The 18,614-nt window shown below is 38.0% G+C and overlaps 1 protein-coding gene and 1 non-coding gene across 2 annotated transcripts in view; both read right to left on the bottom strand.

Moving 5' to 3' along the window:
* The window catches only part of LOC134755156 (protein madd-4), a 504,570-nt gene that overhangs the window by 428,090 nt on the left and 57,866 nt on the right, over window positions 1-18,614 (bottom strand). The window lies entirely within an intron of this gene.
* Trnat-cgu (transfer RNA threonine (anticodon CGU)) lies at window positions 4,631-4,702 on the bottom strand. The gene has a single exon. It is a non-coding gene; the product is annotated as a tRNA-Thr (tRNA).

Here is an 18,614-nt window from a genome sequence, read left to right on the forward strand (position 1 = left end):
CATGAAGTGAAGTGAAGTGAGTGAGTGTTTCGAGAGAATTTAGCTTTTTTGAGCTTTTATTTAAAAGCACTAGGATGACTCACGTTAGACCGGGCCGTGACCGGGCCGGATCTTCCGGCGCTTCGTTTTCTATGGAAAGCATCACGTGATCACCTGTCATGTCATAGAAAAGAAAGCGCCGGAAGCTCCGGCCCGGACACGGCCCGGTCTAACGTGAGTCATCCTTTACTAATAATATACGAGTACATTAGAGGCACGGGAGGACTGTGTACAACAAAGTAATCATTACCCAAGTAGAAAAAAAAACCGGCCAAGTGCGAGTCGGACTCGCGCACGAAGAGTTCCGTACCATTACGGACACAAACAGCAAAAAAATCACGTTTGTTGTATTGGAGCCCCATTTAAATATTTATATTATTCTGTTTTTAGTATTTGTTGTAATAGCGGCAACAAAAATACATCATCTGTGAATATTTCAACTGTCTAGCTATCACGGTTCATGAGATACAGCCTGGTGACAGACGGACAGAAGGACAGACGGACAGCGGAGTCTTAGTAATAGGGTCCCGTTTATACCCTTTGGGTACGGAACCCTAAAAAGTGTGTTATTTAATGGATCTGCAAAATATTCCTATTTTGATGAACAAAAATATATATTTGGTCAGCCAAAATGTGTATTTGATCAGCAACTTAAGGTTAGCAAGTATTTCAAAATCAGTTCGCAATTATTGTCATAATGAGCTGCTCTAAATTGATTTGGTTGGCAAATTAATTAGGATGGCAGAGCACTGTACTAGTGGTCCAGTGGTCGTGGGTTCAAGTCCCATTCAAGACAGTGAATTTTTCCACTGTTAATTTATGTCGAAGCTTAACTTACACATATTATGCCTTAAACAGTTTTTTGTGAAGTTTTCAGGATGACATTGATGCATCAAGGCGGTTTTTGTAAAGGCCCCTAGTATGTGCTAGTTTTGCGTAATACTCCCTATTTTAGAAAATTATCTTTGCCACATTTTTTAGTCGGGTGTGTAAAATTTTCACGCTACGCAAAATTTTGATGTTTCAATCCCTCTCGTGTCACATATTTACAACATAATGCCAAAGAATTTACGATGACGCGAGCGGTATTGTCTTACAAAATAATTATGACCGGATTATGCCTTTGATAGATCGCGTGGCGGCATTTTGTTGACTCCAGAGATGAAAGGCAATTCGAGGTAAAACAGCGGAAATAATGTGTATCACGATTTTAGGAATAATTGGCTACGTGTATGTTTTATAGAGATAGGAATACTCTGGTACACCTCAGTAAAAGATACAGCTTACAGAAACAATTGATTAAGGGTAGAGGTAGACAACAGGCGGTCTTATCGCTGAAGAGCGATCTCTTCCAGACAACCTTTGGGTAGCGGAAACAAATCATTTAGTCAAGAAGAGTATAAAGGATGACTCACGTTAGACCGGGCCGTGACCGGGCCGGAGAGTTTCCGGCGCTTCGTTTTCTATGGAAAGCATTACGTGATCACCTGTCATGTCATAGAAAAGTAAGCGCCGGAAGCTCCGGCCCGGTCACGGCCCGGTCTAACGTGAGTCATCCTTAAAACACCGTGGTGTTGTAGAGTTGAGAAGATAGGTTTTTATCGTAATTAAATCTGCAATCGGCTATTCTAAATTGTTTTGACATGTACAATTTGAGTTCTTTTAAACGATACCCCACTTGACCTAGTAACTAGACTATGAAATTTTGAGTTTTGAATGATTCACGGTTAGTTTCACTAGACTTATATTGACCGGGATATAGACCGTGATTACCTTTTGTATTATTTGTGAGCTTTCGATATTTCGACGCAGTTACATGCATCATGTTCACAGGTGACTGAAGATAGCGGGTGGGTGTCAAAGTTGTGTAGACAGCGCTCTGTCTACCCTCATTCTTGCGCGTCGGCTGCGTTCACTTTCAACGTTACCAACGGTCGCATTCACACTTGTTGGTCCGGTCGCGTTCACAATCGTTGGTCTGTCCAAACACACTACACTCACGGTGTCACTACGCGTGTTTGATTCGGATATCACTGGTTTTTTACACAAACAAATCACAGGATTCCACACATTTGGCAGTTTAAACCCATCTTCACGATTAAAATTTTTGTATTTGTGAATTTCAACGGCTTCTCTTACCAATCTTGGTAATAATACAAAAGGTAATCACGGTCTATATCCCGGTCAATATAAGTAGTTTCAAATTTTGCCCCTTCATATGGGGCATTTGTCATATTTAATTTAAAAAAATACACTCAATATATCTGGGTTACCGTTGTTCATAACTATTCCAAATTTAAAATCGATAGCTCAAGTAGTTCTCGAGATATTTAGCAATGTGACAGAAGGACGGACAGAGTCGCACCTTTTTGGTACGGAACCCTAAAAACGAAGTGTGAATTATTGGTTATCATGTGAAATATTGGAGCGTTTACCTTATCATTACCTGTCAATAATTATTTATCCTGATGAAATACGTACCTGAAAGCAAATAAAATATGTTATTTTCAGAACAAAGCAGTATTTCGACATTAATGAACCAACATTTCTATCTACAAATTAAATATTCTCAATTATAATATGAATATCGTGTTTTCATTTCACAATGTAGAATAAAACAGACTGAAATGTCTTTTTCAACTACATCCATACTAATATTATAAATGCGAAAGTCTGTCTGTCTGTCTGTCTGTGTGTTCCCTCTTCACGCTTAAACCGCTGAATCGATTTAGATTAAATTTGGCATAGAGATAGGTTGAGTCCCTGTGAAGGACATAGGATAGTTTTTATCCCGAAAATCATCCCTTAAGAAAGTAAAAAGCGGGGTGGAATTGAGATAATTAATGAAGTGTCTGCTAATTTGTGTGCATAATATGCTCAAATTGAATAATTGCTATAAGATTTTCTCTAGGCGCTATTCTTACTCTAGCTGCGGTTACTAAGTCCACGCAGACGAAGTCGCGGGCAAAAGCTAGTATTTAATATTTCGAAGAAACCCCATTATTTTCATCATTTGTGCCATTCTCAACCAAAAGGGTACTTATTGTCGGTTGTCAATAAGTCGCTATTTCCATGTACCTTAAATTTGAAATCAACTTTATCGACAACCGACAATGTGGTACCTTTTGGTTGAAAACGTCACATTTAGTTGCTAGTTATAATAAACTAGCGACCCGCCCCGGCTTCGCACGAGTGCAATGCTGATGTCTTATACATATAAACCTTCCCCTTGAATTACTCTATCTATTTAAAAAAACCTCATCAGAATCCGTTGCGTAGTTTTAAAGATCTAAGCATACATAGGGACAGACATCCATCCAGACAGCAGAAAGCGAATTTGTTTTATACTATGTAGTAATGACAAAATAAATAAAAATAAATATCATGGGAAAATTTTACATAAATCGACCAAGCCCAATAAGGTCAATAATAAGGCTTGCGTTGTGGGTCTTGATCCGAAAGTATGGAAAGACATCATATTTAAAACACCCACATTAACAGGTAAAGATAAAGATAAAGATAAAAGACATTTATTCGTGACGATCACAACACAAGTACGAACATGTACAGACAACAACAGCAAGAAAAGAAGAGATCATCAAGTGTGCATCACGAAATGGACCCAACTCAGCATAATGCTAGCTATAAAGCCAGCGCTGGTCTTCCGTAGGGCCCATTCGGTGATGCCACGACAGATAACACACAAAGATACATATTAAAACATTACAAAAATACACACAAAGAATACCTAATTATATACAAACAAACCAAAAAGATATACATGAAGAGCACAAACAAAAATAAAAAAACAAGTATACAAGAAAAAAAAAGAAAAACATTCAAGAAACAAACAAACAAATCCATAGACAATGAGGGCTAACGCGTATGAATTCGCCGCTAGGGGCGTTAGTGTAGATGGTGGTCTTTTCCATAGTTTGAAATGTCAAATGTCACTTGTCACTTCAATGACTGACAGCTGTTCTTTAGTCTTTTGGACCACCATTAACAGAGGCGCCAACTGGTGAGCAAAAAAACGATAGCCCTCATTAATAATTATGAATGCGACCATACCATCTGTCAAAAACCAGCTTGCAGCTTAGCGCCAGCGGCTACTGGCAAAACTAAAACTGCCTGCAACTGCAAGCACGGTATAACCTCAACTAAATGGTATTTTCGCAACATAAGACGTAATCCTAACATACACTTAAAATTATAAATTAAAAGAAGTAATAGTGGTGATTTTTTATCGTATTAAACTCGAAATCCTACAGTGTAAATCTACAATTTATAGCACAGACCTAAAATTTATGCTATTTATAGTATTTTTCATATAGAATGCGGTGACAGCTGTCATTTCAAGACATATTTTGGTTTTAGGGAAATGATAGCTGTCACCGTACTATAGTAGTGAGATTTGCTACATACTACCCTTGCCAGATTCATTAAAAAATTTCAACTTTCGAACTAGAAAAAAAACAGACAACAGATTATTCAAGAACAATACTCTTTTCAATCTTATATTGATATAAATATGGTCTTTAAAACTGAAATAGATATCATACATTACATTGAAGAAAGTAACCAGGTCCGACGGCCGAGGCGGGAATCGAACCCGCGTCTTCAGCTTACGCGGCTAACGTCCTGACCACTAGACCACCCGGCCACGGCGGTACCCGTCCCAAATTCTCTGGCGCCTTTAACTACAGGCGCCTTTGTATGACTACTGTCCTGCCTGTACTGTACTGGCCTGTCAGTTAGAAAAAAAAATTGACTGTTCCGAACAAACTGACAGGCCTATATCGTCCGGCGGACTGATAGTCAGTGGGCCCCCTAAAAAACACAAATCAAAATATTTTCATAAAATAATTTCATCTGTTCCCTAGTTGAATTATGGTCTTATTTCATCTAAAAGTCACAACAATGCTTGATCTACGCCGTAGCACGCGTAGCAATCTCGTAGCAAGACAATTCCATATTTAAACTCGTATAAGAAAAGCTCAACTCAAAATGCCATCAACCTAAAATAGACTTAAATGCTAAATCATAAGATTGCATTTTACATGGAACTATTTTTCCACTTACAGCTATTTCTTAACACAACTAAAATTGTTGAAATTTAAACCTAATGCATTTAAAACAAGACTGCTTTTGCAATAGCCTGTACAGTTTAGGATTTCTATATAGGTTCCTTGTAGCCAATAGAACAATTAAGTGTTATGCGGTGTACGGTAGTGTACGCTATTGTATATTATTGTACACTGTTGTGTCTCTGGCTTTGTTAAGCCGAGTCAAACAGGAATGGAGTTGAATGGAGTTGAAACAGTTTGGTTTGTAAGTCGCTTACAAACTATGGATGGTATAGAAAGGATGCCAATCTCTTATGGCAGAATTGTTGCAAAATTGACCGCTTTCAGCTTTAAATAATAGTTCCTAATCTCTCCGGTGGCGCTAGTTAGGCTCTGCCCAGGTAGCAAAATGACGTCATTTTACGTCATTTTGCTACCTGGGTGGGACATGAACCATATAAGGCAACAAATAACCCGACCAAATTACGTAGGTTGTTTTTGGTAGTATTTCGGTGTATGGTGGCGCCTCCTAATTACTGTTTTTTGATGGACACTTTTCATACATAGAGATTTGGCTCCTTTATATAGTCTCCATGTTACAAATCAAGCTTACGTTAGAAGTCTAACAATATCAAGAAAGTGAGTAGTTTAGGAGTTCGAAGTTAATGTGCGTTGAAATTTCAATGTATGAAGTTACATATTTGAACACAATAAGTAATAGTCAAAGAACTTAAACAACATAGAAGTCATATTAAATATATTAATAACGGGTCACTCACGTGTTTTAAGTCGAAAACGCTCGACACGTTTCACTCCGTACCGAGGAGCGTCATCAGGAGCTTGCGCAGACTGCGCCGGTCCGTCACCGTCTACGCAAGCTCCTGATGACGCTCCTCGGTACGGAGTGAAACATGTCGAGCGTTTTCGACTTAAAACACGTGAGTGACCCGTTATTAATATATTTAATATGTCTGTGTCTCACGGAAGTTTTGTTATTAAAACATAGAAGTCCTACATACGAATATCGCTATATTTCAATGGGTGTACTTCCTTTTTGGCGAAATTTATTTCGGCAGTTTTCACTTGGCAACCAACTTTTCGCCAAAGTTTCATTTGGCAAACCAATCGTTGGCACAACCTTACTTCGCAACCATTTCATTTCCCAACCCCATACTTGCGAAATGAAAATGACGTACTAGGTTGGATTAGGTTAGACGGGGGCGTCTGTCACCCATAGGGAAGAGGTCCTCGGGTTGGAAGGCATGTCAAGTGTTCGGACATGCCCTTAATGGTGGTTTCGGGCAAACATCCGCCCGGTGATGGGCCCTAACGGGCAGCTGCTGGTGGGGTTGCGGATGAGTGACGCCGCGTGCCCGTGACTCCACCCCAAAGGCAGAGAGACGAACACCCCAGGTTTTTTAGTGAGTAGAAATCTCACATATCCTCAGTGCCTCCCCCTAGCGCTGGGGAATCTTTCGAAGATTTTTCCTGGGCAAAAAAAAAAAAAAAGGTTAGGCGTCGTGGTTAGAATGCTAGCAATCACATGGCGCCTCCCGTCAAATGGCAGGTGACGGAAACGCCGCAGGGGATTTTAGTGGGTATTCTCCTCTCTCTCTGACTAACAGAGGGAGCCTTGGGAGGAGCGAGTCCCACATACCACCCTCCAATGGGCTTCCCCATTGCCCGGGGGGCGAGATGCGTAAATGCATTTACCCCTGCGTCAAAAAAAAAAAAAGTTGGATTATGTAAATTTGCGAAATAAAATTTCGCCCAAGAAATAGTTTGGGAACTGAAAGTGAACATCAGTAAACCATTTCAATGTGTTGCGATTTCTAGAAATGAAAACTAATCCAGTAATTGAACCTTTTTTTTGCGTTCCTCTAAATTTGTCAATGAATATATGTGACGTTTTCAACCAAAAGGTACCACATTGTCGCTTGTTGATAAGGTTGATTTCTAATTGAAGCTATATGGAAATAGCGCCTTACTGACAAGCGACAATAAGTACCCTTTTGGTTGAAAATGGCACATATGTTCCGTTGCTGTGTAAAGTAAAGTTGTTGTATAAGCTTTTGCCCGCGACTTCGTTTGCGTGGAGTTAGTAATTTGGGTATCTTTCTTTAATCCAATCTACTTTTTATCGATTCCCCATACAAACTTTCACCCCCCTTTTCACCCCCTTAAAGGATGACTTCTGGGATGAAAACTACCCTATGTCCTTCTCCGGGACTAAAACTATATACCAAATTTCAACTAAATCGGTTCACAATATAACATTTAAAACTTTTGCGGTTTGAACACATATTAAATCACATTTAGAAACGGGTCTATCGCGAATTTATTTATTTTTGCGGGGGTATCGCATCCAGTGAAACCTGTGTCGAAACGTCGGTAAATAAAGGTAACAAAATAAATTCGCGATAGACCTGTTTCTAAATGTGATTTAATATAAATCGGTTCAGCTGTTTAAGCGTGAAGAGGTGACAGACAGACAGACAGACACACTCATAATATTAGACATTTCTAATATTAGTATCACACACGGCCAGACCAGCTGGTTTCAATGACTCTTTGTGTCAAAATCCAAAATAGCTCATTAAATGATGGAATTAAGGTGTGACCACGCCGCTGCTTAAAAAACAGCGACGGAATCGCAGTGACGCACGGTAATCGTACCGTTTTTTTGCGGATCACACCGCTCAAAATACGCTGACGGTACGGAATCGCAGTGACGTGCCGTAAACTTTACGATTTTACTAGGAGGGCATGCGATAAAGCCGTGACATTTACGACCCGTCACTTCGATGTCGCACCGTCGGCGTGTTTTAAGGGGCCCACTGATTCACAGTCCGCCGGACAATATCGGCCTGTCAGTTGTTCAAAACTGTAAATTTTTTGTTCTAACTGACAGGCTGATATCAGTGATATCGTTCGGCGGACTTATCAGTGGGCCCCTTTAAGCAGCGGTGTGGAGAGCATGCGATAAAAACCGGCCAAGTGCGAGTCGGACTCGCCCACTGAGGGTTCCGTACTTTTTAGTATTTGTTGTTATAGCGGCAACAGAAATACATCATCTGTAAAAATTTCAACTGTCTAGCTATCACGGTTCATGAGATATAGCCTGGTGACAGACAGACGAACAGAGGACAGACGGACAGCGGAGTCTTAGTAATAGGGTCTCGTTTTTACCCTTTGCGTACGGAACCCTAAAAACGGTACACTTACGGTGCGTCACTGCGATTCCATACCGTCACCGTTTTTTAGCAGCGGTGTGGTCGCACCTTTATTATTTTAAACAGCCTTAATTGCCTATTAATTGATGCACATTTGACATAATTAATCCAATTATGCAACCAACATTACGAGTACAGTTTGAATTTTATATAATCCCTCTAATGTAATTATGTCTGTCTGTTACCTCTTCACATTTGGTATGGACACAACAAATTTGGTATGGACATAGTTTGAGGCCAGGGGAAGGGCATGGGATAGTTTTTATCAATCATCATCATCATTCCACACAGACGAAGTCGCGGGCGGAGCTAGTATGTACATTTTTTTTAGAAAAAGGCCAGCATTTAACCGCAATCTCACCTGATAATAAGTGCCGATGCGATCTAGGATGATGCGATTTAATCTAGTTTACCCAGAAATGACGTCATTATTACGTCATTATGACTTCATAATGACATCATTATTACGTCATTATGACGTCGCTGACGTCACTGCATCCTGGGTACGATTTCACTCTCGAATAAAAAATTGTTAATGTTAGATGTGTATTAATTCTAAAGTAAACATAAGTATTATTTGAATATCATTACACATTCGTAAGCCCTACAGAATTGTAAGTTGTTTTATAATCAGCAGTAAACCCAAGTTACGGTCCTCTAGGGAGCTCTACATTGTGATATTAGCTCTACAATGTACGCTGGCGTGACAAAGGGTAAAGTTAACAACTTCAAACGAAAGGGGTACGCAGATCAATCAAAATTGTGGTCTGTTTATGGCACATTCTAAGATGTCCATCATACAGTCCAGCGGCAGACAGCGCGATTCGAGAAATAAATTAGATATTCACTAGATATGAAATAGCAAAGATATGTGACGTCCCACGAAATGAATTAGAGATTCACTAGAAATGAAATAGCAAAGATATGTGACGTTCCATGAAATGAATTAGAGATTCACTAGATATGAAATAGTAAAGATGTGACATTCCACGAAATGAATTAGAGATTCACTAGATATGAAATAGCAAAGATATGTGACGTCCCACGAAATGAATTAGAGATTCACTAGATATGAAATAGCAAAGATATGTGACATTCCACGAAATGAATTAGAGATTCACTAGACATGAAATAGTAAAGATATGTGACATTCCACGGCAAAAGGTACCTTATGGCGGCCATCCAATATTCATTGGAGCGGCGTATTAGCGTAAGCGCCAACCGCCATAAGGTACTTTACCCGTGGGACGTCACATATATTTACTATTTCCTGTCTAGTGAATCTCTAATTCATTTCCCGAATCACGCCGATATTTCCGAATTCTCGAACACAAAGGCTAAGGTTTAAGGGGCCCACTGACTATCAGTCCGCCGGACGATATCGGCCTGTCAGTTAGAACAAAAATTTGACAGTTCCGAACAACTGACAGGCCGATATCGTCCGGCGCACTGATAGTCAGTGGGCCTCTTTAGATGCCACAAAATAACATTGTGTTCAATCATCTTGTTCACGGGTAAACTGAAGATAGCGGGTGGGTGTCAAAGTTGTATAGACTGCGCTCACATTCAGTTCGGTTTACACGTGAACAAGATGCATCAGTTGCGTCGAAATATCGGGAGCTCAAAAACAATACAAAAGGTAATCACGGTCTATATCCCGGTCAATATAAGCATAGAGTAACTTATACTAGAGCGGTACTGTCATAGTAAATTTTGTAACCCCAGTAAATTCACTGCCATCTGTCGACACACTTTAAAACTAAAAATGAAGATTTATAAAAATACGATAGAATGTATTTAAATATAGATAAATGATTTTTTTTATTTGCATTAATTATTTTTATGATTTTGACCCATGTTCTTTCACTGATATGCGTTAAAATTGTTAAATAACAAACGAAACCGTCAACACCATCTATACGACTGTAGGCCAAAACTAGTAGCGCCCTCTGAACGAGAATTAAATTTTCTTGATTTTCGAGGCACGTTTTTTCCTTAGACTGTATCCATCTATTACGGAGTTATATCTATCTTTGATATAAGTCTAGTGAAACTAACAGTGAATCATTAAAACGACTAGTTTTAGTTGTTGGCTGTATATTATTTCCTTAACAACTTAAGCTAAGTTAAGCTTAGTTAAGTTGGCGTTGCTCTACTAATTTTATTTTTACACACACCAAGGCATTTTTAATTTTAACTCGAATAAAGTAAAAATAACCTTATTGCAACGGATTACCATAAACGTCCCGTTCGGATTTAGAATACACCTGCATTACTGCCGCAGTAATGCTGCGTGACATTACTTCCGATTGCATTACTGCCGAAAATGTCACAATTCCCGGCAGCAACGTCGATGCGGCAAGAATGCAGCTAGCAGTAATATCGCAATGCAATACAACTGGCAGTAATGCTGTCCAATGCATTGTCTGTGGGCTAACTTTACGCAGAGGGCGTACGGCGCTCTGCGTGTTCAATACAATGATGCATTTAGGATGCTGTTCAGGTTGCCGCGGTATTGTAGTGCCTCAGCGATGTTTGCTGAGGCTCAAACAGACTGTTTTTATGCCATCATGAGGAAGCGATGCGCGTCACTCCTCAATCGCAGCCGAAACAGCACGAACAGCATCCTAAGTAAGCTGGCGCAGCGTTGGGACTCGCCCCTAGTCAAGCGGTACATGCAGCTACACGCACCTGTTGCTGCTCCGCCGCGAAACTTATAAATGTAATGTTCTGTTATGTAATGTTTTGTTCTGTTTGTTTTGTCTAATTAATTGTAATACTAACTCTAGATTAAGTTATTGTATGACCTAACCCTATGGACGTCAAGTTCGAAATAAAGAATTTCAATTCAATTCAATTACTGCAGGAGACGTCAAATTTAATATAAATGCCTCGATAAAAGGACCTTACGACGATTCCTGCAGCATTATTGCAGCATAACTACCGACAGCATTACTGCCGCAAAAGTTAAAATTTGTGATTTGGCTTGGATTTCTTGACATTTGCAGTATGCAGTAAATAACAGTAATGCATTCGGCAGCATTACTGGAGCAGTAATGCTAGTTTAGTCTGAATCTGAACGGCACCTTAAAGTAACCATATTGCAAGGGATTACCATAAAACCCCAGGCTCTTTCAAGACGTTCTTTTATTGAATAATATTAACCCACTTTTACAAAACTCTTTGATTTAAAAGCAGAACTCTAAATTGAATTCTTCTGTCTATTTTAAATTTTCTTAATTGGATCGCTTCCAGGGATAACCTTCGTTAACTCTTTACGGGCTGGCCCAATAACTTATTTATTCATTTAAACGAGGAGTTAATTACAAATGGCGGTCTTAAGGCATTATCTACCAGTCAATCATACAAACTGTTTATTACTGCTACATATTACCACCACTATTATTTATAGTACCGTATTTTTCCTGCTACATTTTGTCAATAATTTTCACGTACATATGCGTTATGTAATTCATAGCTAAAGGAGGATATTTTGAAGATGTGGTTTTTTCTTCGCTATTTTGTAAAAAAATAAAAAAAATAATTTAAAATTAATTTTCTACTTTTTTACGACAAATATACTTCCTAACAAATCAATATTACTTTTCAATGCTACCAACATAACCAGAAAAGCATCGTAAAAAACCACACAGATTCATACTAAGTATTGCGGCTCGACATTGCTGCCGAAAATGTCAAAAATGTCGCACCCCTATACTAAAAGATAATTTTATCAAGACGTTTGCATTAAACTTGACGGTTGTTGCAGTAATGCAGTCGGCAGCATTACTGCTGTAGTCATAGACATAGTATGTACAAGTAGTTATAGACATAAGAGAAAGACATATTATTGTATTCACAGTTTAATGTATGCCAGCATAATCCTTTTTCTCTTTCACTCGTATAAATTTCGATATTTCGCCATTGCCATAACCCGACCATGAAAAAATGCCCGGTCGGTGATAAAGACAAAGCATCGCACTATTTTCTCTTTCCTCTTATAGGAATCGCAATAAGACTATCTTTCTCTATCAAAGAGTGTACTCTGGGCTGTACTGCGGCACGAAGTTTCTACATTAAATTAAATGAGTACGATGTGGATGACACATGTCTGACATGTTGTCAAACACAATAATAAAATTTTATGGTATTTTAATATAATTTTTAGTGTGGTGTATGCATGTTACAGTCTCAAAACAAATATTTGAATGGATTGGATACCTTACATACCTTACATATATAGGTTTGAGTTCAATTCAATCTCAAGTCAGAACAAAGGTCACGTGGTACATTTTTTCAAATTAACTTTTTAGTACTATTTCGGGAAAAAATCAAAAAACTAAGAGCTTATTGCAAATCTGTAGCATGAGACGAATCAAATGACATATAATTTATTAAAATCGGACCATAACTGTAGATCTGATGGGATGAACAAAAATCGGCCTCGCGTAATATATATATAGATTTCAAAATCGCGATCGCAAAACAATAATGTCGCGCTGCAATAACATTGGTGCAATCTGAATCCGAATGTTAACGTTATACGTATTCAATGTATTTTTTGATACCTAAAAATCCATCACAACGATATTCCAACGCATTACGAGAGACACAATACGAAACGCTCATGCCGCACAAAAGAAACGTTTTAAGAAAAAAATCTTTTGACGATAAAAAAGCGGGAAAAACACAAGTGGCCCGGTTCGCACTTGTTTGCTCGTCGAAATGAGGCTGGCAGGAGAAAAATACGGTGTTCTTTTTTCGAATTCCACGAGGAATAGGGATGGGGCGATGTATATTAGGTAAAAGTAAAAAGTTTTTACAATGCATGTGCTCGAAAAGTGCGTTTCCTACGGAGCCATATCATGCGGAAAGTACTACTTTGCTTTGCTACTTTCTCCCACGAGTGCGGAAAAGAGCACTATTCGTGCATATGTCGAAAGTTTAAAGGGCCATATGTGCTGTAAAACGTTGTACGATACACGTGCGAATAGATAATTCGCAACTCGTGTCGATTTAAAACACTCCTTTTAATGATTAAACTAATTTGCCATGATATGTTTTTTTATTTACTCGCACAATGCATAGTAAAAGTAGTAAGTGTATGAGTTGTGTAAAATACCTACTTTGTTTTGTAATTACAACGTGATGTTGCACCGCCTACAAGTTATCTGCTTTGCCCGAAGGTTGACTGGTAGAGAATGCCTTGTAGCATTAAGTCCGCCTTTTGTACATTTGTATTTTCTTTTGTGCAATAAAGATTAAATAAGTAAATAAAACATTGTATGATACACGTGCGTAAAGATGATTTACGACTCGTATTCCTTTATACACTCGCTCGCTTTGCTCGCTCTTGATTAAAATTCAACTCGTCGGAAATCATACACTTTCCGCACTTGTTGTATAAATAGCTATTGTAGCAGCTAGACTCGGCCGAAGCTAATTCTGCATGCCATTTATTTGTATATCAATGTCATCCTTAATGTCAAGTTTCTATGACAATTTAATGTCAAGAGTGTCATGTTAATGTAATATAATATTACAATTACAAACAATACATCTTATAATTAACATGCATTACGAGTTAATACGAAAAAAAATACAATTTAAATTACTATAGAATTCATGCAATTACATAAAGTAGGTACTTTTCTTTAAATGCCCTTACCAGGATTTGAAACCGGGACCAATACCGACTAGGACGCCGTTAAAAATTAATTTCATTCCAAAAATCAAAATCAAAAAGCATTTATTTCGTTAAACAGTACAACATAAAACTCATGGTTGGGACTTCCTAGTAAGTATGTATAATACTGTGACAGCAAGCCCCGCTCTTCCACATTTATCTAGTACATTTGTGCACAAACCATAATAAAATGTAACATTCTGCAAACTGCTTTTATTTTAACAAAATAATAATTTACCTAATATTATTATTTATTTCTACATTCTTACCTATTACCATAAATTCCCCGCATTTATCGATCACGGGCACATCACTAGCGACGTGCTGTTAACAGTCATTTGTGTCACACTGAATTCCAGCCTCACGCCGCGCGACGTATCGACGCGACACGACTTATTAGGCGCCGATTTATCGACCGTTGTGCCTAAATTGGCTGATCTGATTAACTACTAAATTCAACTTGCCCTGGTCCCTATTTCACCACAGTGACAGGTGCGACAATTTTGTCGAAAAAAAAAGCCTCCATAGGGTACGGTAACCGCTTACCATCGGATCTCGTTTGCCACCAACATTTTAATCTTAAAAAAACTCCATTATATAAAAACAAATAAATAAATAAATACTTATTTTGCGAAGCTAATGACAATTGTCACAAGATTTAAAGGAATTTGAGGTAACTTTTGATAGGAAATGAGTTCTGTGTCGGTATTTTGTGACCATTGTCGTTAAATAATTTCACGGTTTAGACACTTGTTTCAGTCACTCGCGCGACATGATTCGGTAAGCCTAGGTCTCCTTTCTCAAGCAAACCGTGAAATTATTTAATGTTACTTGTCTCACAAGAGTAAATTCGACCATTGTCGTGTTTCTTAAACTTTGTGTGTTTCGTGTCGTGTGATTAAAAATGTAGTGGGAAAGTTAAACTAAGGGTAGGTATTTAAGTTCGTCTAATCCTTCAAATAAAGCTCCCCTGATATTATCAAATATTGTCTAATCTAATTCATAAATAAGGCTGATGTATTATTTTGTGTATTAAATTGTGTTAGGTACGTCACTAGCGGCGACAGTTAGATAGAATTATTTGAACTGAGCTCTTATAACAGTCATTTGTTTCACACTGAATCCGGCCTAGCGCCCATGGAGACTGTATAAAGGAACCAAATCTCTATGTATGAAAAGTGTCCATCAAAAAACAGTAATTAGGCGGCGCCACCATACACCGAAATACTACCAAAAACAACCTACGTAATTTGGTCGGGTTATTTGTTGCCTTATATGGTTCATGTTATACTCATATCCCAGAGCCTAACTAGCGCCACCGGAGAGATTAGGAACTATTATTTAAAGCTTAACGCGGTCACTTTTACAACAATTCTGCCATAAGAGATTGCGATCCTTTCTATACCATCCATACTAGCGCCGCCGCGCGACGTATCGACGCGACTTGTAATACTGAATGAATGAATGAATGAATGAATGAATGAAATTATTTAATCCAGAAAATATTTCCATATAAGGTTAAAACATTTAAAACGAATTACATAATAATATATGATTCCTGATTTATGATTCGTGACTCCTGTCCTAGCATCACTTATTTAACTTGGTGTAATTTATGTTGTATATAAATTGCTACCCTATAGTTAAGATGCATGCTCCCTGCGATCAAAAATTTGCATACCTACGGGTAAAACATAGAGAAACCTGTACTGTACATAATTTAACACCACAATTTTATTGTACCTATGTTTTCACAAATAAAAATATTCCGATTCTGATTCTTGTTAGGCGTCGATTTATCATCCGCTGTATTAGAATAGAATAGAATAAAATTTTATTCGTAAGCACAAACAAACAATACATTACATAATATAAAAGAAAACATAAAATAAATAATTAAAGTGCCACGAAATGGCGTCATCTCAGCATGTTGCTGGTGACTTCCAGCGCTGATCTTCCGATGAGACCATCAGGTATGAAAAATCGCGGAAGGCAACAGACAAGAAAAAAAAAGATACATACAATAACATACAATGAACAAATAGTTAAATAAGAAAAAGGTACACAGCAAGAAGATACAACATAACGATTAAATTAAAATTACACACTTGTTGTGACACTTGTGACTAAATTGGCTGATCTGATTGACTACGATATACAACTAGCCCTGTACCCGTACCATGAGTCACTGACAGTGTCAAACTGACATTAACGTCTACGTAATTTACTTTCTATACATCTCGCTCGCACTACGTCAGTACGAGCGAGACGAAATGCATAGAAAGTAAGTTACGCGTCAATACTTTCTAACATTTCCGCTCAATTACCTAACAAGGAAATTAACTTAACCCTTATTAAATTCTATTGACCCATATAAACTTTCTACCCTCTTTGTCCATCCCTCTCTATCTACTACAGTATAAAAGAGACAACTGCGGTCAGTAAGCACTTGAAAATTGCTTAAGTAAATAGCACAAAATGAACTGTTTCGAATAGAGTATTTACTGTTAAAAACGCGTAAGTGCCATAACATTTAGTTATTTATAAGTCGTTTTTGCTGAGTTACTTGTAAGTGTTTATGGGAGAGTTTAAAAGGGCGTAAGTGATATGATATTATGGTGGATTTACGACGTTTTTGGTTGTTAGGTTTGCAATGTACACAAAAACGGGTAACATTAGCAGACCCGATGACTCAGCGAGGTTGGGTTGCAGTAAGAGCGAGCATAAAATAAATGTGCCGGGAACCTGCTTAGCGGGCGCTCTGTTCATAGTCGCTTTTTAGGGTTCCGAACCCAAAGGGTAATAACGGGACCCTATTACTAAGACCTCGCCGTCCGCCTGCCCGTTTGTCTGTCTGTCACCAGGCACTCATGAACCGTGATAGTTAGACAGTTGAAATTTTCACAGATGATGTATGTTGCCGCTATAACAACAAATACTAAAAAGTACGGAACCCTCGGTGCGCGAGTCCGACTCGCACTTGGCCGGTTTATTTTATATTTTATTTTATTTATTTATTTATTATTATTTATTATTATTCGAAGATCCAACAGCTGTTAACATGTCTATAGGTTTTATAAATATGATACAAAAAGCCAATTACAGGTTCTCACCAGTAGCTACATATTAGCTATTTTATTTATTAAGTACAGCCACGTCGTATGTATTACATATGTTGCATTACAATTGTGTCAAAGTATAAAAAAAAAAAAAAGTACTTCACCTGATACAATACGACAATTAAGGAGTACATAGCGTTGACTAAGGCGTTACGGCCGGGGTCTAGTCCAAACAAAGGTACGAAGTCAAAAATTGTGTTCCAAGCATTTCCCTCTATAACTTTTTTTGGGCATTCATTTCCTAGCCTACTAATATACACATTTCGTTAAGAATCAATAAATGAGAACATGTCAAGTTTCTATTTCTAGTGTCGAGGTCATATACTCATTTACAGAATAAAGTGGATTATCCAATAAAAGGACTCTCAGTTGACGTTCAAATATTAAGTGTAAACTCAGCATTTATTATATAGCAATAAAGCGAATAAACAAAACCATAAATTAACGCTTGAAATGAAGTAATTTTCAGCACGCCATAATGTTTACGTTCGAAAATATTTATTATGTGTCCGTGCCGTCCGATTTATTGCTATCGTCGGAATTTACTCAAATTTTTATTTTGGGAGTAATTACTCAAAATAACTTGTTTCCTGTTTGGAATTTATTAAAAAGTGAGCTTTGTTTGTTAAGCGTTAAAGTGAAATAAATATTTTAATAATAAAACTTCCGTGAGACACAGACATATTAATAACGAGTCACTCACGTATTTTAAGTCGAAAACGCTCGACATGACACACATCACAGAAAACCAGCGCCACGGTTTGCCGCGGCACTATGCTGAGTGGAGATCCTTTTTGGCGTCCAAATGTTTTTTTGTCTGCATGCTTTTCTTTTTTATGTACTATGTTGTGGCGTCAAATAAATGTATTTTCTTTCTTTTCTTTCTTTCAACATGTTTCACTCCGTACCGTCACCGTCGACGCAAGCTCCTGATGACGCTACTCGGTACGAAGTGAAACATGTCGAGCGTTTTCGACTTAAAATACGTGAGTGACCCGTCACTAATATATTTAATATGAACTAAATATGATATAAATCCAAAAGGACATGCTTACTCTTCTATAAACTGTATATACAGATGTCAATCACAATGAAAAAATCAACGATGATCAACTCTATCTCTCTCTCTGAAGAAGAGGACAGGGAGGGCCGACCCCAAGTAAATGGGATAAGGTCTGGGAAGAAGAAGAAGAAGAAGAAGAAGAAGAAGAAGACTCTGGTCAACGTAGTGGGACTCGAACCCACTTGGATTGCCGGTCCAATGCGTTACCAATTGCGCCAGCTGACCATCCGTCTATCAACGCGAATTTAGTAATTGCAACTGTGACGACGTCACTAGCGACATCTGCATATTAAGGTAAAAAGGGAAAAATATTATTAACATTTAGGCTTACTCTTGTTGCAGAGTTTCTTATAAGGTTAAATGAACTTATGGATCAAATGGAATGAATGGGTCACTTTGTAAATAAAT

This window comes from Cydia strobilella, chromosome 2 (genome assembly GCF_947568885.1).
Source record: "Cydia strobilella chromosome 2, ilCydStro3.1, whole genome shotgun sequence".
Lineage (NCBI taxonomy): Eukaryota > Metazoa > Arthropoda > Insecta > Lepidoptera > Tortricidae > Cydia > Cydia strobilella.